Source organism: Manis javanica, chromosome 11 (genome assembly GCF_040802235.1).
Source record: "Manis javanica isolate MJ-LG chromosome 11, MJ_LKY, whole genome shotgun sequence".
Taxonomy (NCBI): domain Eukaryota; kingdom Metazoa; phylum Chordata; class Mammalia; order Pholidota; family Manidae; genus Manis; species Manis javanica.
Window position 1 is genome coordinate 70,024,145 of NC_133166.1, and position 22,888 is coordinate 70,047,032.

General features: G+C 44.9%; 2 pseudogenes; both read left to right on the top strand.

Annotated features, from left to right (window-relative positions):
• The first annotated feature begins 299 nt into the window (after positions 1–299).
• LOC108395940 (U6 snRNA-associated Sm-like protein LSm5 pseudogene) lies at positions 300–574 on the top strand (annotated as a pseudogene).
• An 18,262-nt stretch (positions 575–18,836) lies between these two features.
• LOC108395937 (olfactory receptor 10P22-like) lies at positions 18,837–19,705 on the top strand (annotated as a pseudogene).
• The last annotated feature ends 3,183 nt before the right edge of the window (positions 19,706–22,888 follow it).

Genomic DNA, 22,888 nt, shown 5'->3' on the forward strand with positions numbered 1-22,888 from the left:
TCATTGGAATTAGAAACTTTTGTGCTTCTAAGGATGGCACCATCAATAAAGTGAAAAGATGACCCATAGATGGAAGAATATGGTAAGAGACTTGTATCCAGAATATATAAAGAAGTTTTACAAATCAACAATGAAAAGACAACTCAATTGAAAAATGGGAAAAGGATTTAAAGATGTTTTCCCAAGAAAAAAAATATATATATATGAATGACTAATAAGCACATGGAAGATGCTCCACATCTTTAGTCATTAGGGAAATGCAAATCAAAACCACAATGAGAGCTATTTCTGGTGTAGTCATGACAGCTAATGCTACCACCAACCTGTCCCAGCTACTACCTCAAGAGTTTGTGGATAAATGTATAGATAGGGTCAGGAACTCACTTCGATGAAGAGTGATCAGGAAATTGTTGGCATGCTTCTAGGATTGGATCACTTTGTCAGTAGGGTACTAGAGGATGTCACTGAGTTTGAAATCACCCCAGAAGGAAGGATTGCTAAAGTAGATCAGATTTTGCTAAATGGAAATAATATAACAATGCTTGTTCCTGGAAGAGAAAGACCTAAAGTATGAATGATTTTCTTGTCCTGTGCTAGATTCTGTTTTGTCTTATAATGACAACAAAATAGAAATATTTTTAACCTTTTGGTATTTGGATTCTGTAAAGCTAAGTTTTCTGTTAAAGGGAAATACTTTGATGATGCATTGTAAATGCCCATTTTATAAGTTAATCACAGTTATCTTGGAAAATGAACACTTTATTCTTTGAAGATAAAAGTAAAAGTGTTTTTGGTTAAAAAAATCCCCAATGAGATATAACTTCATACTCACTAAGATGATCAAAAGAAAGAATAAAGATGATAGTAAGTGTTGGGTGTGGAGAACTTAGAACTATCATTCATTATTGGTGGGAATATAAAATGGACCTGCTCTTCTGGAAAACTGTCAATTAATCAAAATATTAAACACAGAGCTTCCACAATTCTTAGGCATATACCCAGGAGATTGAAAACACATACACACAAAAATTTGTACTTAAAAGTTCATAGCAGAATTATTCATAGTAGCTCCAAAGTGTAAACAACCCAAATGTCCATAAACTGATGAGCTGATAAGTAAAATATGATCTAGCTATACAATGGAATATTATTTGTCAGTAAAAATGAATGAAGTACTATACACCACAACATGGAAAGACTTTGAAAACATTACGCTGAGTGAAAGAAACCAGGCATAAAAGATCACATTTTTCATGATTCTATTTATAGGAAATGTTCAGAATGGGCAAATCCATAAGAAGGAGAGATGGTGGGTTAGTCATTACCTGTGGCTGGGGAGAGGGAAGATGGTGAGAGACTGCCTAGGGGCACAGCATTACTTTTTGAAGTGATGGAGATGTTCTAAAATTAAATAGTGGTGATGGTTGCACAACCCTGTGAGTATGCCAGGGACCACGGAGTCATATACTTTAAATGAGTGGGTTTTGCCCATTCTGATATTCCAATAAAGCTGTAAAAAATAATAAAAATTAAACCAGGTCTCTTCTTTGCCTCTCCACATTAAAAAAGAAATAGGAGTCAATCATTTTTCCTTTTGGATCAGTGATTCTTAACTTTTGTGGGTAATTTTGTGCCCCAGGGGGCACTGGCTGTGTCTAGGGACATTTGTCATAACTTAAGGGAAGGTTGCTACTGGCATCTAGTGGGTAGAGGCCAGGGATGCTGCAGAACCACCCTATGGTACACAGAATACGCACAACAAAGATTATTCAGCCTCAGTTGCCATAGTGCCGAGGTTGGGAAATCCCGCCCTAGATCAACCATCACCAGGACTGAGTATGATGCGTCCTGTCTCTCCTACAGCCACAGAGGCCCTCTGGTGGGATGGCATCCCCTATAATGAGGGAGTTACTAGAACCCATCCTAGGTAACTCACTGTCAAGGCAGTGATAAGGACACCAACCACAGTCATCCTTTTAGGAGTGTTCTTGGAGCAACTTGTGTCTGGTCTCAGCTCCAAGAATAGCTGCCCTGAGCAGTCTGTCTGTTTTATGTCATGGACACTGAGCTCTGGAACTGACCAGACTTTTTTTTGGATTGGCTGCTAAACAGCTTTGGGCCAAAACTGTGGCTTACCGGTAAGAAGGGCATAGGTCTGGCAATTTATACTTCTTTGTCTTTATCTCCATTGTTCCTACTTCTCATTTTTGCCATCTAGTGGTGTTTGATATGTGTGTGGTAAGTATGCTGTGCAACAAAAAACAAGACATTGAATAAACAGATAGAAACAGAGTGTCTTCTGAGCACTGGGAAGGGGGTGGGAGGGAGCAGGAGGCAGATGACCGAGCAGAATTGTAGGCAGTATTCTGGAGGTGTAGTGAGGACTGTGGGCAGAGACTGGTGACTGCCCAGTAGGTCTTGCTCCAGAAAGTTGGTGTGGTGGGTGGGCAGCAGGGGAATTCTAGGAGGCGGCCAGCTGTTCCTGGGTTGTTGCATAGGATGATGTGGCTGCGGTCCTGGAAGGAGGAGCTGGACTTTCAGAGGTCAAATAGCAGATGTGGGGACAGAGCTGGTAGGAGAGGTGGCCCAAGATGGGCAGGGCCAGGTGCTTTGGTAGATACCCTGAACCTGGAGCAGGGATCTGGCTGCGGCTTCAAGTTCCAGTTCCACCCTTCTTGGCCCAGTGATTGTGCAATGGCTCCATAGTTTGTCTGTCATTAAAGCAGGGTGGCTTTTAGTAGTTTTAGGTAGTTTTTAGAGGTAGTCTGTTAGGCCCACATCTAGGGCTGGCATGGGGACTGAATGGCACAGTGAAAGGAAATTGCTCAAGGGCTCTGTTCATTGCTAGACTGTAAACTGTTTCTTTTTTTTTAAATGTGGAGGGACCAGAATAACAGTGGTGTTCTCCTTGTGGTAATCACTGTGGTGCTGGTGGGGGTGCTCCTGTCTGGAGAGTGTGGGAGGCTGCGGAGCCTGGGAAAGACTTGGCTGACTCCCAGGAATTAATTAAACTTACACAATATCCACAGGGAGAAAGTATCTGTTAATCATTTCATCTATGCATCGGGGTGTATGTAAGTTACTCTTTAGACTTCTAGAGTTAGAAAGGATCTCAGGGGGTTGTGGAGGCCAGGCCCCCACCTCCAGCTCTCTCTCTCAGGAGCTCTTAGCGCCTATGAGATCTTTGCTCACAAAGAGAAAGCTTGGCCCAGGAGAGCCAAGAAGGTCTGGGGCTCAGGGTAAATGTATTTTCATGATCTTTGGGTGGAGGCATATTTCTCAGGTCTAAACTTGGTGTTTTCAGCTGCAACTTGAGGCCAACTTCATCCAACCTTTGTGGGGCTGGCCGACAGCCACTGGCCCCCTTTTATCTTTATATTATTCTTCAGCTCACCATCTCTCTCCTTGGTTCCCTCATGTCCCCCCATCAGCACACCCCTGATACTGCAGTCAACCCATTTCTACTTCCATGGGAATAAAAATGCTCTGAGGAAGGTCCTGGAAAGTGGCCAAGAAGCCCTCTCCCTGCTGTGAACCTGGGAGAGGAGGGCTTCCTGTGTCTTCTCCCCACTTAAACTAGTAACTTCCAAGGTACTTTTCCTTCAATCCCATCCTTTCTTCCATATTGGTACCCTTTGGGTAACTTTTTTGGTTTCAAAATTATATTGTCTTCCTCTTAGACCAGGGTGGAAATGGATATAGTGAACTCACTTTCTCTACAGAATATACATTCTTCTCAAGTGCGCATGGAACATTTTCAAGAAGAGATCATATATGATGAAGGGTCCCCACCAGTAAGATGGCAAACTTCCGGCTTCTCTTCGGGGTCCTCAGTTCCCGCCGGCGCCACTTGAAGCCCAATCACCTCTCGCCCCCCCTCCCAATCCCAGCACCTAGCCAAAGCCACCAGCCCCGTAGAAGTGACACCTCAATCAATTCATGCCCCTTCCTATATAACCCAGCACCTTTCCCTAATAAAGCGGAACTCTCCGGTGAATTGCTGCTATGTGTCGCTCCTTTCCTTTTATATGAGGCCACAAAAGAGCCTCAGTAAATTCAAAAAGATTGAAATTGTACCAACCAATTTCTCAGATCACAAATGTATGAAACTAGAAATAAATTATGCAAAGAAATTGAAAAAATCCTACAAACACATGGAGGCTTTACAACATGCTCCTAAATAACCAATGGATCAATGACCAAATAAAAACAGAGATCAAGCAGTATATGGAGACAAATGACAACAATAATTCAAGACTGCAAAATCTGTGGGATGCAGCTAACGCTGTGATAAGAGGAAATTATATTGCAATACAGGCCTACCTCAGGAAAGAAGAACAATCCCATATAAGCAGTCTAAACTCACAATTAATGAATCTAGAAAAAGAACAATAAATGAGGCCCAAAGTCAGTAGAAGGAGGGACATAATAAAGATTAGAGCAAAAATAAATAAAATTGAGAAGAATAAAACAATAGAAAGAATCAATGAAAGCAAGAGCTGGTTCTTTGATAAAAGAAACAAAATAGATAAACCCCCAGCAAGACTTATCAAGAAAAAAAGAGAGTCTACTCACATAAACAGAATCAGAAATGAGAAAGGAAAAGTCACTATGGACACCACAGAAATACAAAGAATTATTAGAGAATACTATGAGACTCTATATGCTAACAAACTGGGTAACCTAGAAGAAATGGACAACTTTCTAGAAAAATACAAACTTCCAGTCCGAGGATCTCTGTTCATCTTCCCCTGTTTGTCTCCTTCTCTGTCCTTTAGCCATGGGAGCCTCCTTATCCCTCCCTGAAAGTTCACCTCTTGAATGCCTGCTTAAGCATCTGGCTACCCTCTCCCTGACGCCTGATATAAAACCAAAACTTCTGCGTAAATATTGCTCCCAAGATTGGCCGACATACCCCCTAGACAATAACAACCAATGGCCCGCAGGGGGAACTCTTGATCCTAACATCACTCGCGATCTTTTTAACTACTGCCAGCACCTGAAAAAATGGAAGGAGATTCCCTATATCGAAGCTTTCCGCCTCCTCCTCCCCCCACCCCCTCCCAAGTTCTCCTAGCCTGCAAGCCGCCGCCCCCGCAGAAGCCTCCCATTCACTCCCTTCCCCTTCTTCTCCTACAACAGCCCTTCTCCCTTCCTCTCCCACCGTCTCCTCCCCCATCTCACCTCCTCCGCCTTCATCCCCCACAGATTAAGCCTGAGCCTTTCAGCCCCCCCTTTAACTAGGTCCCAAGGGCCTCCTCCGTCTTTGCCCTCATCACCTGTTTCTCCCCTGTTAGCGACCGCCTTTGTCTTCTCACATGTTTGTAGGGAGAATGGGAAAGCACCTTCCCCCATGTCTGAATGCAGCATGGGAAAGCACAAGCTAGAGAACAACCGGTGCAGTCCTTAGAAGTTATCTGTCCACAAAAACATATCTTGCCAAGACTCCTCACTCTGAAAATAGGGAGACCTTGAAGTTGTGTAGAAACACCGCCCCTGCTTCTAAATATGCCCTTCCCCCACTTGCCAATGTGGCAAGAATAGAGAACAAAGACATTCCATAAGCAGTTAACCGGATCCCTGCTGTAGCTCAGTTAGTAGAGCATGGGACTCTTAACCTCAGAGTCATGAGTTTAAGCCCAACTAAAGCAGCAGAGGCAAGCAGCTGGGCTGCAGGCTGGCAACACGTGGGTCTGATTCTATCTTTCTTTATTTTCTTTGCCCCCCTTCTGCACTTCAGGACCTACTCGACTAGGCACGGCTAGACCGCGTCACTCCCCCACAGACTGAGCCAGAACCCTCAGTCCCCGTCAGACTCAGTCCCGAGAGCCTCCCAAAATTATCACCCCCCTCCGGGAGGTAGCAGGATCCGAAGGCATCATGCGCATTCACGTCCCTTTCTCCTTAAGAGATTTAGCCCAACTAGAGAAACGCCTAAGTTCCTTTTCCACTGATCCCATGACATACATCAGAGAGTTTCAATAGACCCTCCAGTCTTACAGCCTCACACATCATGACATTTTCATGCTCCTGGCCAATACTCTCCTCCCTGAAGAGCGTAGACGAGTTTGGGACTTCGCCCAAATGCACACTACCGAAACCCACAAAACTGACCCCACCTATCCCCCTGGCCCCACTGCTGTCCCTGAACAAGACCCACACTGAGATTATAACACCGCCATGAGTCTCTGCTCTCAAAATATTTTTGCCTCCTGCTTAATAGCAGGTCTGAAAAAGACAGCTCGTAAAGTAGTCAATTTTCAAAAGCTCCAGGACATAATTCAAAAGAGAGCTGAAACCCCTCCGAGTTCTTAGACAGACTCACTCAAGCCCTATTACACTATACCAGCCTGGACCCAGAAACACCTGAAAGAAGACATGTCCTTATGACATACTTTCTAGCTCAAAGCTACCCCGACATTAAAGCTAAACTCAAAAAGTTGGAACAGGGCCCCACTACCCCACAGACTGAGATCCTAACAGTGGCCTTTAAAGTCTTCCATAACCAGGAGGAGGAGAAAGAACGCCGTAAACAAAAGGCTAATCAGGCCAATTTCCAGATGTTAGCCCAGCTGATAAAACCACAACCTGGGCGCCCCTCTACAAACAAGCCCCCCCAGGAGCTTGTTTCAAGTGCGGAAAAGAGGGACATTAGTCAAGGGCATGCACCTCCCCCAGATCTCCTACTACCCCATGCCCCAGATGCCACAAAAAGGGCCACTAGGGGTCTGATTGCCCAACCACCTGAAGGGGAGGTTGGACGAACAACCCCCATCCTAAGCCCGCCGTAGTGGGGCTGGCAGAAGAAGACTGACGGGGCCCGGGGGCTTCTTGCCTGACCATTTCCATCACCAAACAGGAGCCCAGGGTTACTTTAACAGTAGACGGTCGCCCCATCTCCTTCCTCCTAGACACAGGAGCCACCTTCTCAGTCTTGCGAGAATACCGGGGCCCTACCACACCAGCCATTACTCCTATAGTCGGGGTAAGAGGTAAACAGATTTTCCCATTAACCCCCCCCTTTTATGCACAATCCTAGACAATCCCATACCTTTCTCCCACCCCTTACTAGTTATGCCCCAGTGTCCCATCCCTTTACTAGGATGAGACAGCCTTTCCCTCCTCCACGTTTCCATAACTATATCCACTCCCACAGCCCCCAGTACTCCCTTTCTGATGGCCCTCATAGCTGATGACCCCCCTCTACCCAATGAAAGCTCCGATTCTGCCCTCATACACCCTGTAAATCCCAAAGTTTGGGACATTACAAGCCCCTCCGTGGCCCTATGTCCCCCTGCCTCTATCAAATTATGTGACCCCTCTCAGTATATCTGTCAGGCCCAATACCCCCTAACCACTTCAGCCCTCATAGGCCTCCAACCCATCATTCAAGCAGACCCACTCACTCCCCATTTAATACCCCCATATTAGCTGTTAAAAAAACCAACGGATCTTTCCGCCTTGTCCAAGACCTTCGCCTCATCAACATAGCCGTTGTCCCTATCCATCCCTTAGTTCCAAATCCATACAGCCTTTTATCGCAGATCCCTGCCTCAGCATCCCACTTCTCAGTCCCAGATCTCAAAGACCCATTTTTCTATCCCTCTAGACCCCTGCTCCCATGATTTTTTCATCTTCACCTGGACGGACCCATACACAAGACATTCTAAACAACTCACTTGGACAGTTTTGCCACAAAGCTTCCGAGATAGTCCCCATATTTTTAGACAGGTCCTAGCTCAGGACCTCAAACAGTTTCATCATGATCACTGCAAGTCCACCTTATAATACATAGACAATCTTCTACTCTGCAGTCTCTCGTGGGAACAGTCTCAACTTGACACTGCCTCCCTACTTAACTTTGTAGCTTCCAGAAGTTACCGAGTATCCCCCGTCAAAGCTCAAATCTCTTCCCCTCCTATCACTTACCTCAGATTCCTTCTATCTCAACAAAGAAAGTCCATTACCTTACACAGAAAATAGCTCCTCTCTGACCTGCCCATTCCCAAAACCAAGACAGAAATCCTTTCCTTTCTAAGCCTGGCTAGATATTTTAGAACGTAGATCCCTAACTTCTCCCTGCTCCCTGTTGGCAAGACCCCTATACGACCTCAGCAAGAGCCCCCCTAAAAAACCATTATCCTCCTCACCCCGACACTCCTTCATTAAGCACCGTCAAGCCCTTGTGGAAGCCCCAGCTCTCCATCTTCCTGATTTGCTGAAACCCTTCTCATTATACATTCATGAGAGGTCCAGTCAAGCTCTAAGAGTCCTAGGCCAATATTATGGCCCATCCTTTGCCCCAGTAGCTTATCTCTCCAAGCAATTAGACCCCACAGTTCGGGGATGAGCCCCCTGCCTACGAGCATTAGCCGCTAGACAGCTCTTGCAGAAAGAAGCTCATAAACTGACATTCAGGGCGCGCCTTACCATTCTGTCCCCACATCACCTAAAAGATCTCTTAACCTACAAAAGTTTACAGACTCTCCCTCCCTCCAGACTCCTGACCTTACTGTCCTCTTTCCTCCAAAATCCCATTCACCCCCTTTGCCATCCATACCCGAATCATAACTTTTTCCTCCTTTACTGCTCTCTTGCTTTTTTCCTCATTCTTATTGTCTTCCCTGCCACCCCAGCCTCCTTTGTATGGCGATTCAAAGTCAGACAGACTTACACACAGCATCAAACAAAAGTTACTGCCCTCATTGCCATACCAGACTGCCCTCTGAAAAGCTGCTCTGAGCCTTTATACCTCCACTTTCCTCCCTCCACCAAAGTGTTCACTAGCAACTACCCTTATTCTCCCTACCTCTGTTTCCTCTATGACCAAAAACAAGCCTATTGCAGGCGATAGCCAGACACCTACAAGAGATGTCCCTACTGGTCTTGTGCAATTCACTACATGAGTAACTTCCAGTACCCCCAGTATTACTCCTCCAACCGTTTCATGAAATATCCCAACGGCTCATTCTCCTTATCAATCCCAGATCCCTGGGACTCTTGATGAGCTGCCAGAGTCACAGCCTCAGTTTACTATGGGGGGGTCCTCGACCCCCCACGGTACCCTTCATATCTCTCAAAAGTATGTTCCCTCTCATTCCCAGATCTCTCAAGTTACATCAGATATCAGACATTTCGAAAAAGTCATTATCCAAACTCTTGACGGCGCCTCTTCATCTTCTTATCCCCACCCCTCTTCCCATTTCTCCTACTCTTCATTACAGCTCATTCAGGACACCACCATCTTTCTCAACCGCACCCTTAACACAGCCAATTGTTTCTTGTGCGCATCACTACAGTGCCCACTGCTGGCCGCCGTGCCCCTTAATATTTCCAACTACTCCTTCCATGCAGAAAGACAACCCTTCTGCCCCCTGGCAGACATACCCCTATGGGAACCAGAATATGCAGATAATCTTACCATCCACCACTGTGTAGGCCCAACTCCACCCCCCTCCAGCGCACTTCACTGCCTCTCTATCTACACCTCTACCTCCGGCTCTAAGACTTTTACGCAACCGGGATACTTCTTTTGGTGTAATGACAGTCTTTTCAACTCACTGCCTCTCAGCTGCTATACACCCTGCATTCCGTCACCCTAATCCCACAGTTTACACTTTACAGCATGGCAGAATTTCTTGAGCTCCAACCTCCCTTGCCCTCGCGCACAAAAAGAGCTGCTTTCCTTCCCATCATGGTCAGTAGCTCTTTGATCACCTCAGCCATTGGGGCAGCGTTTTTTGAGAAGCCTTGAGTCACTCTCTATAGGCAGTTAGAAATCTCAATGCCAAACTTGAGGAAGCCCAGACATCCACTGCCGATTCTCTAGCCTCTCTCCAAAGACAAGTCACTTCGCTAGCTAAAGTCACCCTTCAAAACCGGCGGGCCCTATATCTGCTTACAGCCGAGAAGGGCGGCACCTGCGTCTTCCTCTGAGAAGAGTGCTGCTATTCCGGCATTGTAGAAACTAACATTACCAAACTCACCGACCTTGCCTCCAGCCTCCACTCTGCTTTCAATTCCAAGCCATTCTCTTCAATACTAACAAACCACCCTCCTCACCTAGCTCTGGCCCATTGCAGGCCCCATAATAATCGTTCTTCTCACCTGTCTCTTCTTACCCTGTATAATAAAGTTCATCAAATCCCAAGTCGGAAAAATCTCTAATCAAGCTTTCAACCAGCTTTTACTCAGGAACTACCAGCTTCTGGCCACAGAAGATCCCTCACCCTCAGGTGACCTCCTCACCACACGCTGAGATGGACCCCTCTCTCCACTGGAAACTGTACCTGGAAACAATGGCCACAGATGCCTGGCTCCTGACACCCATATCCTCTTGGCCAACCTATGGTTACAGGGAACCTTCATTGATTTCCAAACCTGAAGAAGTCCACATCTACTCATCCTTACTGTGGGGAGTCCTATCAACCCTTTCCTCCCAATCCTCAAGCCCTCACTCCCTTCTCTGCCCCTGTTCAGCAGGAAGCAGCCAGAGAGAAAGCAACATCCACAAACCCATAGAGGAGAAAGGGGGGAATGAAGGGTCCCCACCAGTAAGATGGCAAACTTCCGGCTTCTCTTCGGGGTCCTCAGTTCCCGCCGGCGCCACCTGAAGCCCAATCACCTCTCGCCCCCCCTCCCAATCCCAGCACCTAGCCAAAGCCACCAGCCCCGTAGAAGTGACACCTCAATCAATTCATGCCCCTTCCTATATAACCCAGCACCTTTCCCTAATAAAGCGGAACTCTCCGGTGAATTGCTGCTATGTGTCGCTCCTTTCCTTTTATATGAGGCCACAAAAGAGCCTCAGTAAATTCAAAAAGATTGAAATTGTACCAACCAATTTCTCAGATCACAAATGTATGAAACTAGAAATAAATTATGCAAAGAAATTGAAAAAATCCTACAAACACATGGAGGCTTTACAACATGCTCCTAAATAACCAATGGATCAATGACCAAATAAAAACAGAGATCAAGCAGTATATGGAGACAAATGACAACAATAATTCAAGACTGCAAAATCTGTGGGATGCAGCTAACGCTGTGATAAGAGGAAATTATATTGCAATACAGGCCTACCTCAGGAAAGAAGAACAATCCCATATAAGCAGTCTAAACTCACAATTAATGAATCTAGAAAAAGAACAATAAATGAGGCCCAAAGTCAGTAGAAGGAGGGACATAATAAAGATTAGAGCAAAAATAAATAAAATTGAGAAGAATAAAACAATAGAAAGAATCAATGAAAGCAAGAGCTGGTTCTTTGATAAAAGAAACAAAATAGATAAACCCCCAGCAAGACTTATCAAGAAAAAAAGAGAGTCTACTCACATAAACAGAATCAGAAATGAGAAAGGAAAAGTCACTATGGACACCACAGAAATACAAAGAATTATTAGAGAATACTATGAGACTCTATATGCTAACAAACTGGGTAACCTAGAAGAAATGGACAACTTTCTAGAAAAATACAAACTTCCAAGGCTGACCAAGAAAGAAACAGAAAATCTGAACACACCAATTACCAGCAACAAAATTGAACTGGTAATCAAAAACCTACCTAAGAACAAAACTCCTGTACCAGATGGCTTCACAGCTGAATTTTATCAAACACTTAGTGAAGACCTAATACCCATTCTTCTTAAGATTTTCCAAAAAATAGAAGAGGAGGGAATACTTCCAGACTCATTCTATGAGGCCAGCCATCACTCTAATACCAAAACCAGACAAAGACACCACAAAAAAAGAAAATTACAGACCAATATCCCTGATGAACATAGTTGCAAAAATACTCAACAAAATATTAGCAAACTGAATTCATGAATACATCAAAAAGATCATCCATCATGATAAGGTAGGATTTATGCCAGGGATGCAAGGATGGTACAATATTTGAAAATCCATCAACATCACCTACCACGTCAACAAAAAGAAGGACAAAAACTACAAAAGTATCTCCATAGATGCTGAAAAAGCATTTGACAAAATTCAACATCCATTCATGATAAAAACTCTCAACAAAATGGGTATAGAGGGCAAGTACCTCAACATAATAAAGACCATATATGACAAACCCACAGCCAACATTATACTTAACAGTGAGAAGCTGAAAGATTTTCCTTTAAGATTGGGAACAAGACAGGGATTCCCACTCTTGCCCCTTCTATTTAACATAGTGCTGGAGGTCCTAGCCACAGCAATCAGACAACACAAAGAAATAAAAGGCATCCAGATTAGCAAGGAAGAAGTTAAACTGTTCCTGTTTGCAGATGACATGATATTGTACATAAAAAAGTCTAAGGAATCCACTCCAAAACTACTAGATCTAATATCTGAATTCAGCAAAGTTGTGGGATACAAAATTAATACACAGAAATCTGTGTCAGTCCTATATACTAACAATGAACTAGCAGAGAGAGAAATCAGGAAAACAACTCCATTCACAATTGCATCAAAAAGAATACCTAGGAATAAACCTAACCAAGAAAGTGAAAGACCTATACTCTGAAAACTACAAGGCACTCATGGGAGAAATTAAAGAAGATACCAATAAATGGAAACACATCCTGTGCTCATGGATAGGAAGAATTAATATTGTCAAAATGACCATCCTGCCTAAAGCAATCTATAGATCCAATGCAATTCCTATCAAAATAATAGCATTCTTCAACAAACTAGAGAAAATTGTCCTAAAATTCATATGGAACCACCAAAGACCCCGAATAGCCAAAGCAATCCTGAGAAGGAAGAATAAAGCAGGGGGAATTATGCTTCCCAACTTCAAGCTCTAATACAAAGCCATAGTAATCAAGACAATTTGGTACCGGCACAAGAAAAGACCCATAGACCAATGGAACAGACTAGAAAGCCCTGATATAAACCCAACCATATATGGTCAATTAATATATGATAAAGGAGCCATGGATATACAATGGGGAAATGACAGTCTCTTCAACAGCTGGTGTTGGCAAAACTGGACAGCTACATGCAAGATAATGAAACTGGATTATTGTCTAACCACATACACAAAAGTAAACTAAAAATGGATTAAAGACTTTAATATAAGTCATGAAACCATAAAACTCTTAGAAGACAACATAGGCAAACATCTCCTGAATATAAGCAGGAGCAACTTCTTCTTGAACCCATCTCCTCGAGCAAGGGAAACAAAAGCAAAAATGAACTCATGGGACTACATCAAACTAAAAAGTTTTTGTATGGCAAAGGACATTATCAACAAAACAAAAAGGCATCCTACAGTATGGGAGAATATATTTGTAAATAACGTATCTGACAAGGGGTTAACACCCAAAATATATCAAGAATTTACACACCTCAACACTGAAAAAGCAAATAACCCGATTAACAAATGGGCAGAGGATATGAAGAGACAGTTCTCCAAAGAAGAAATTCAGATGGCCAACAGACACATGAAAAGATGCTTCACATCACTAATCATCAGGGAAATGCAAATTAAAACCACGATGAGATATCACCTCACACCAGTTAAGGATGGCCAGCATTGAAAAGACTAAGAACAACAAATGCTGGTAAAGATGCAGAGAAAGTGGAACCCTCCTACACTGCTGGTGGGAATGTAAGCTAATTCAACTATTGCGGAAAGCAATATGGAGGTTCCTCAAAAAACTAAAACTAGAAACACCATTTGACCCTGGAATCCCACTCCTTGGAATATATCCAAAGAATACAACTTGTCAGATTCAGAAAGATGTATGCACCCCTATGTTTATTGCAGCACTTTTTACAATAGCCAAGATATGGAAGCAACCTAAGTGTCCACCAGTAGATGAATGGATAAAGAAGAGGTGGTACATATATACAATGAAATACTATTTAGCCATAAGAAAGAAACATATCCTACCATTTGCAACAACATGGATGGAGCTGGAGGACATTATGCTCAGTGAAATAAGCCAGGCAGAGAAAGACAAATGCCAAATGATTTCCCTCATTTGTGGAGTATAACAATGAAGCAAAACTGAGGGAACAAAATAGCAGCAGACTCAGAGACTCCAAGAATGAACTAGTGGTTACCAAAGAGGAGGGGTGTGGGAGGGCAGGAGAAGGGGATGAGGGATAATATGTTTACTACACATGGTGTGGGGAATCATGGGGAGAACATCTCTGTGTATCACAGAGAAGTTACATAAGTCTTCACAGTCTATTGTAACCTGGACCTTTAGGGCCAGAACTGGTGGCTTACTTCTAACTAAGTGCACATCAAAAGTGATAGGATGTCACTCTTGAGGTTAGGTTGCAAAAAGCCTTGCCTCTATCGTGTTCTTCCTCTCCCATCTCCTTTGCTCACTCACTTGGAGGGAAGGCAGCCATCCCATGGTGTGAGTTGCCCTCTGAAGATGCCCCTGCCGCAAGGGAAGGATGTCCCAGCCAGTGAGCGCCGGGTGCCTGCCGGCCACCCTGTGAGTAAGGTTGGAGGCAGACCCCCCTCAGTGGAGCCCTGCACTAAGGGCAGCTCCGACAATCTTCACAGAGCCCCAGGATGAAGCCACGCCTTGATCCCAACTCAGAAAACATGAGATAATCTATACTTATTACTTTAAGTTACTACGTTTTGAGATAGTGCAACATGGAAGGCAGTGGGATAATGTGGTTTCTCTGGGAGAACCAGAGGAGACTTCTTAGAAGAGGTGTGTCTGTGCTGGGCCTGGAGAGTGGACAGGATCCCCTTGTGAGGGGAAGGTGGAAAAAGGTTCTCAGGCAGGGTAACAGAAAACAGGAGCATCCCAGGAGGTTGAAACCTGGTTTGGTGGAAATCACTTTGCCTGCATACATACCTGGATGGAAACATCCTACCTGAGGCATGAGTGGCCCCTTGGTGTCAGGGGTGCATGCCTTCCCAGGGCCTGGGGCCTCTGTCCTGTGTTGCCTCACACTTCGCCCTTAGGCACCCTGGTGTGAGCTCACTGGCACAAAGGAATGCCCACTCCAGGGAAGGTCCTCCCTCGTCTCTGGCCACACTTTCCCTTCTTCTTATTCCATCCCTGCTCCCCTTTGCAGGATCCATGTAGAGGCCCAGACAATGAGCTCTATGGCTGAGGCAGGAGTGCAGAAGAGTGGGGTGGGTCCGGTCTCCGTGCCCTGGGCTTCTTGTCCTGGGGAGGCAGTGGGTTTGTGATCTGAGCTCTGCCTATTTATAGGGTGTCTGATGCACTAGTGGCTTCATGTGTCCCCCTGAGCCATGCACACTGGGCTTTGAGGAAGTGTATCCCTGGGATCTCATGCCCATATGGGAGCTCCCTCTGTCCCTTGGGGCCCCAGTTGTGGCGCCTTATACCCCCAGTGGCACCTTTCTTCCTTTAAACTCTTCCACCTCTGACTCTGACATCAAGGCTCTGCACAGGGGAGGGTGCCCATTTGAGATGCTCCTGTTACCAATAGGAATTACTCAGCTTTTCTGGCTACTCTTCCTATGTGTAGGATGGTCCTTGCACGCACAGACACATGGGCACACATCTATGCAGCGCATGCACACATGTGCATGTACCCATGCATGTACAGAACTGCAGTAAAAGGGCAGGTAGAACCAGAGGCTTTGGACAAGAAGCCTGGAGACATGCGTCCTAGCCCCAGCTCTGACCCTTGGGCAGATGTCTCCCAAGCATTTTTTTTTCAGGGATCTAGGTGCAGACACATTACAAAGACATGCTGGGGCGGGGCACTGGGTTTGGAGGCTGGTTTTATTGTATTCAGTTACACTACCTTTGGGGGCCGATAGACTGTGCTTGAGTTCCGGCTGTTGCTGTGAGACTGGGTTACCTTGAGCTAGACACTTCAGCACTCTCACCCATTTCTACAGCTATAGGTGTGATTAATCAAACCTCCACATGTCAGGGTTAAGTGAGATGATTTATGCAACTGTGAACGATGCATGTGGTATTACTGGTCCCAGCTCTGTGCTCAGTTCATGGAGCCATCTTGGGTTATCCCAGTGAACTTTTCTAGGCCTCAGTTTCCTCCTCTGTAGCCTGGAGTTTAGATGAGTAGATCTCCAAGGTCCCTTCCCTTTACCATTTCCTCACAGCTCAGAGAGGGGACAGGGTTGAGCTTGGCTAGTGGGAGATTCACCATCCTGGGGAAATGGGTTCCTATTTTGAACAAACTCCAGAATTACTCTGCTCTGTAAGAAAAGTCTGCCTTCTTGAGGCCGTTTTCCATACTTTCCATATCTCGTCCTGTTTTTATTTATAACTTCTAAATTGGAAATTTCTGAAATGCTCATATTATAAATCTGGAAACAACTTAAGTGCCCATAACTGTGTTTTACTTACAGCCTTTAAATGATGCAGATTTTTGAAAAATGTGTGCTGATATTTAGAAACACTCACTATTGACCAATTTGCAAATCAAACTATTGATTGAAGCATTTCTAAAGGTGTAAGTAGGCATAATTGGCCACAAATAAATTAGATATTTAAAAATATTAGTACATTAAAACAAATTCCATTTTTCTCTTTTAATGATTGTATGATCATTGGATCAAAAATACACTAAAAATAAACAACCCACAGAAAAGAACATAATGAAAACTCCAAGCCTTTTCCATTCAGAGACTATCATTTTTAATACTTTGGTTTATATCTATCTATCTATCTACTATCAATCATTCAGTTTTTCATCTATGTGAGTATATATTTTGTACTGGGAATTTACTATTTTTTGCCTTATTTTTATCACTTAATAATACTTTGTGCATATGTCAACAAATTAACTTTTAAAAATAAATATTTCATTTTAGAATAGTTTTAGATTTATGGAAAAACTGCAAAGATAGTGCATAGTTCCCACATACCTCACCTCCGGTTTCCATTATTAATACTTCTTAAATTAGTAGGATGCATTTGTCACAATTAGTGAATCAATATCGGTACATTATTATTCACTAAGATCCATTTTTAATGCAGACATTTTCCATTATCTAAGATCACTGGATTCCTTGTTCACCTAGATCCACACGTTTTCAGGTTTCCTTAGCTTGTTTTCTCCCAGACAACACGTTGCCTCTGGGTGTTGTGTCTCCTTCATTTCTCAGGCGCTCCTTGTTTCAGGTGTCCTCCCCTGACAGTTTTGAGGAGCACTTCTCAGGTGTCTGGTAGCACGTCCCTCTACTGGGCTTCAGCTGATGTGGTCCTTGTGATGGGGTTATGAGGAAGGCCACTGAGGTGAGCACTGTTGTCATCCCATCAGGGCAAAGGTGCTCGCTGTTGACATGATGTGACATGGATGGTGATCACTGGGAGAGGGTATTTGTCAGGCTGCTCCTCTGCAGTTACTCTTTTCCCCCTCCTTTTCAGAAAGTCTCTGTGTATTAGCCACCCTTAAAGACCAGGGAGTTATGCTTAAATTAAAAAATGTTAATTATTTAGAATTCTTCAAAAATAACCTTTTTGCAACCCCTAAAAGAAAATTGCCCAGACAAATGAGAGACTGCCTTGAATCAGAAGGATCTCCAAAGAACATCAAGCGGCAGGTAAACCTGTGGTGAAGGAGGCTTCCTTGCTGGTTAAGTGATGCACTTAATGCTAAGGACCTGCTTTTTCTCCCTGGTCTTTGTTCATTGAGCCACTAGTGCTTGAGGCATCCTCTTGGGTCACCTATCATCCCTGCTGTTAGGATGTCATTTGTCCTAGCTGAGATATGGGCAAGTGTCTATTTTTTCTAAAGCCTTCCTCAGCAGCCAGAGTGGTGGGGAGGGTTGAACCTCTGGCTGGGTTGAGAAGTTCTACCAGAAGTCAGAGCTGTTGCTATTTGAGCAACTGTTTTGCAAAGGAGTATTAGCACTGTTTTGCAAAGGATTTTGTAGAAGTGCTTTCCCTGCTTTCCAGGGCTGGAAACAGCCCAGTGCCCATTTGGGAACCGCCCCCAGCGGAGGGCAGTCTTTGAGGCAGTGGGCTGAGCAGTTCAGCACATAGACACTGGCCAGGGCGCTAGCACACTTGGTTTCTGAGCCCAGCTTCATTCAAGCCTTGAGGAGGGACTCCGGGTAATCCCAGCCCCTCTGCATTTGGTCTCTGCTGTCTTTGGGACAGCTGTCCTCCCTCCTGGACAGCAGGGGATTCAGAGGGGCTTAGGCTTGGTGAGGGGCAGGAGGAAACTACTACCTTCTCCCTGGTCCCTGGGTAAAACTCCCTTCCCCTTTTATTAGCCTCCTGCCTGCTTTCCCTCCCTGTCCTCTGCTCTGGGAATCAGGGTCTCATGGGGTTGGGGGAGATTGAGCTTCCTTGAGGAGCTGCTATGGGGGGGCGTTCTGAGGGCTGTGGGGACCCGCCTGCAGGTAAAAGCCACCTCCTCCTGCCTTCTCTCCAGAACTTTTGATCCTGTGTCCCCTCTTGCTTTTCCTCTCATTCCAGCTCTTCTTCCTGGTGGGTCTATTTTTCTTCCAGTCTCCTGAGAGCTTTATATATTCTGTCTGCACACCCACCTTTTTGCCCAGATTCCTCATTGCTTTCTCAAGGGAGCTGTTTGAACTGTTCCAGCTCTGTGCTCCCAGAACCTGGAGCTCAGGTGAGTGGAACAGACCACCCAGGTGTATTCCAAGCTGCCAGCACTGAGGCAGGATTGCCATTCCCCATCAGCTCCCCAGGCTTATCTTCTTCCCCTTCTGAGGGTTTTTCTGGGAGGGAGCTCTTAGCAGCCCAGGGGCTCTGCCATCCTACTCCCGATAACTGGGATTATTTCCTGTGGATGCCTCCACACCTTCCCTGCCACAGCCAGAGCCTCTGTGTTTGCCTGTCTGCCTCCTGGTGCTACACGAGTCCTCTCCCAGCTCTTCCCTCCAGTCTGGCTTTGGGGACATGGTGGATGGCAATGGTACAGCAGTAATGGAGTTTGTTTTGCAGGGGTTCTCAGGTCTCGGTTCCCCTCAGGGCCCTCTGTTTTGGGGAGTGCTCTGCATCTACCTGGTCACCTTGCTGGGCAGCTAGTTCCTCACCCTCGCAGATGCTGCCAGGTGTTTGCTCACGTATGTCTTCCTTCACCACTTTTCCATGGTGGAGATCCATTACACCACAACCATCCTAGGATGCTGGTTGATCTCTCCTCTTGCCCCACCATCCCACCTGCCTGCTGCTTCACGCAGATGTACTTCTTTATCCTGTTGGCATTACTAAATGCTGATTGCTTATGATTGTGGCCTGTGTCCAGTACACTACCGTCAGCTGGCCGCTGTACTGCACCAGCCTGAGAAGCCAGGGAGCCAGTGCCAGTGTGGCGGGGGCCTCCTGCCTCGCAGGCATCATCAGCGGCACTCCCTGCTTCACCTGTATCTTCACCTTGCCCGTCCATGGTGCCAACACAATCCATCACTTCCTGTGTGACATCCCGCCTATGCTGAGACTTCTGGGGTGAAGTGGGCAATCTTGCCTTCACCATAACCTTTATCCTGACCCCCTTCTCCCTGATCCCTGAATCCTTGCCACCCTCCTTGGGGACGTGACATCCCAGGGACACTGTAAAGTCTTCTCGACTTGTTCCTCCCACCTGTTTGCAGTCATGCTCTTTTTTGGAACTGGGACTATTGCCTTGGGCAGGCTCTTCTCAGGATGTGGACCTCTTCTATACAGCTGTCACTTCCATGCTCAACCCTTTTGTCTACGCTCTGAGGGACAAGGAGGTCACAGGGGCAACACGGCAGCTTGTGGAGAGGTACATTTGGAGCCCTTGACTGCCTTGAATTCTTGGAGATGAGGGCCTGACTCTTGGGTATTTTCAAGGAGAAGTGAGAAGCTAGGAACCCCATGCCCGGGGTCTGGCCTGCTCTGTGTGGTGTGTGGAGTGCTTTGGCCTGCCCAGCTGGAAGGCCCAATGCAGTGATGTGCTGCTCAGAGCTCTGTGTCTGGGCCTGCTCTTAGGGCCCTGATAAGACTTGTTTGTAGCTGCAGACCTGCAGAAACAGGCATTTGAGGGGAGGTTGGGGAGGCAAGGCAGCTGGGCCTGCTTTATGAAGACTGAGCAAGTACATCTTTTCTGAGGCTCTGGTGCCTTCCAGGGCTATAATTCCTGGAGACACCACTCTTCCGCCTTCCTATAGACTCCCTGAGGAAGCTGTTCTCTCTCACAACAGCCGCCTCTGGTGCAATGTGACTCCTTCACCCTAGTGTGAGGTGTGGCCCAGTGACTGGGCTGGTGGGAATGGAAGGAGCACGGCATGGCCGGTCTGGTTCTGGCAGCTCAGGCCCGAGTCTTGCCTGGTGCTGCTTGTGTTCTGGAAGCATCTGTCCAGTTACTTTGCTCCTAAATTACAACCGCTCTCCTGGCCCCGGGAGGTTGAGATTCCCTGATTGGCTTCTTTCTCACCTGCTGGCTGGCTTGCTTTTCATTTTCCCCTCTGGTCATGAGGCAGAAATGCACGTGCATCTTTCCCTGGACTGGTCAGAAGCTCCAATCTGGCCCCTATACTCTCATTATTATGCTTTTGTTTCCTGCAATCTGTCCACTGTTTCTACGTGGAGTCCACCTTAACTTGTTGTCCAGGGGGATCAAGCACCATTTTGTTTTTCTTGGGAAGCCAGTCTGTGTTTGTTCATGAACTCTCCTTCAGCAATAAACCATAGGAGGGAGCAGTATAAGTAGAGAAATCACTCTCAAAACACAATAAATGCAGGCCTTTAAAATAGCACTGGTTTTTCTTTTCCAGTTTACTAAATTGATACTTAATTGCAGAGAATTTTGCATCCAGAAGAAAAGAAAATAACCATTGTTATTTTGGAGCTAACATCCTTGTGAAATTATTGAAGTCTAGTTTCCCTCTATATATGTATATATACACACTTTTAAAACCTAAAAATGGGATCATATTGCCTAGATTGCTCTACAACTTTTGTTTTCTACTTATTAAGCTATATCATAGCATTTTACCATATAAGTAAACTTCTAAAACATGATTTTAATATCCTACTTAAATATTCTGTAGTATCCTACTATATGGATATACTATAATTTTAATCTCCTGTTGTAATTAAGATTTTTTAAATTAATATTGCTGACAGAGATATCATTGCACTTGTATCTTTGTACACCTATTGTTTTTCTGTGCACAAACTTCTAGAAATGGAATTTCAGAGTCAAAAAAATATGCACAATTTTAGAGTTTTTGGGACATATTGCCAAATTGCCCTCTGAAATAACTTTTATCGTTTTATAGTCCATTTGAGGGCAGTCCAATTTCCAGGGCAAGGACATAGACTAAGAGTCAGGAATGGACTGGGCTTAGATGGCCTGGGCCAGAGAGGGACGGGGAGGCATGGGTATTTAATATTTTCGAAGTGCAAGGAAGAGCTGATGAAGAAGACACAAGCCCCCTTTCCCTCAATCTGCTGAGGACTGGGACAGATGTACTTAGATTGGCGGGCACAACATGAGGTATCAAATTTAGACCCAAGGCTGACATCCCGGTAGGGTTGATATCTGAACAAGACAAGGGGAGAGGCTTTTCCCTCCAATGTTCTCAGCTGGGAGTGTTAGTGGGAGCAGAAGGACATGACGAAATTGGACGGGCTTGGCCTTAAGTGGCTTCATGCTTCTGTCACCTGAGATGGTGACCATCAGCTCTGGAGCATGAGGTCCCTCTTGTCAGGGTCCCCAGGCAGGGTTGTCAGAAAAATACAGGATGCTCAGTTAAACCTGAATTTCAGTTAAACAACAAACATTTTTTTTTTAGTATAAATATGTCCCATGAAATATTTGGCCAGGGGGATTTAGCACCACATTATCCTTCTGGGGAAAGAAATATTCAAGACATAATTTACATTAAAAAACTATCCATTATTAATTAGGACATCTAATATAACTGGATGTCTTGTATTTTTATTTTCTAAGTCTGGCAGTTCTTTCCAAGGTGGTGTTCAAACTGGGCTGGAACTATAGTTGGAGGTGAGGATCTAAATAGAAAACTCTGATCACCTCCCTTCAGGAAGAAGGAAGCCTCTTGGGAAAAGAGAGTAGTTTCCTCTGATGTGAGTCCTTTGTTTGACCAGAGACCCACTTTTAGTATTTGTATGAATGTTGGCTCTCCTGTTAGTGCAAAAGAGGATATGGAAGGCTGAGGATGGAGGAGCCCATTCTCTCTTTGGGATTCAGGGGCATTAAAGAGTGGAAGAGGGTTCTGTATCTTATTGGAAAGTCTAGGAGTGGAGAGTATGCAGCTGGCCAAGGAAAGTTTTTCCAGAAGGCTAATTTGTAGATAGTGATATGACGCAGTGATTTGGAACCTGGCTTTTGTGTTAGGCCAGTTCAGGATCAAATCCTGACTGTCATTTACTATCTGTAAGATCTTGGGAGATTTCTTAATATTTTTATGCCTTAATTTCCTTATTTGTAAGATAATGATGACAATAGTTTCTATGCTTCACAGTATGGTTGTGAGGATTAAATGTAGTCAGTCGTTCTTTACTACATAATCAGTTAGCATGATCTGAAATCAGCTTGTGCGTTTGTTTTATAGTTTCTCTGTCTTTAAAATATACATCCCATAAAGGCAGGAATGTTCACCAGTGTTTTGTTTCACCAGTGTTTTCCTAGTGTTTGGCTGGTGGATGTTGAAGAAATATTTGTTTAATAGATAAATAAGTAAATATAAGAAAGCTGCTAGCACAGCGATGGAAATAGTGAAACTATTTTGATTACTATTATGATTGCTACTACTGTTATTTGCATTTCTATGAACTTCACTGATAACTTTCATCGAGGTTTTTAAATGTCTTACAAATTTTGGGAAACAAGAGACCAGAACTGCAGCCAAGGTGGGAGCTCAAGAGGTTATGGTTAGGATGCTGTTAGTATTGCTACCACTGGTTAGAGGTGACCCAGCTGGCACTGTGTCCTACTGCTGCCTCTGGGCCCTGGACAC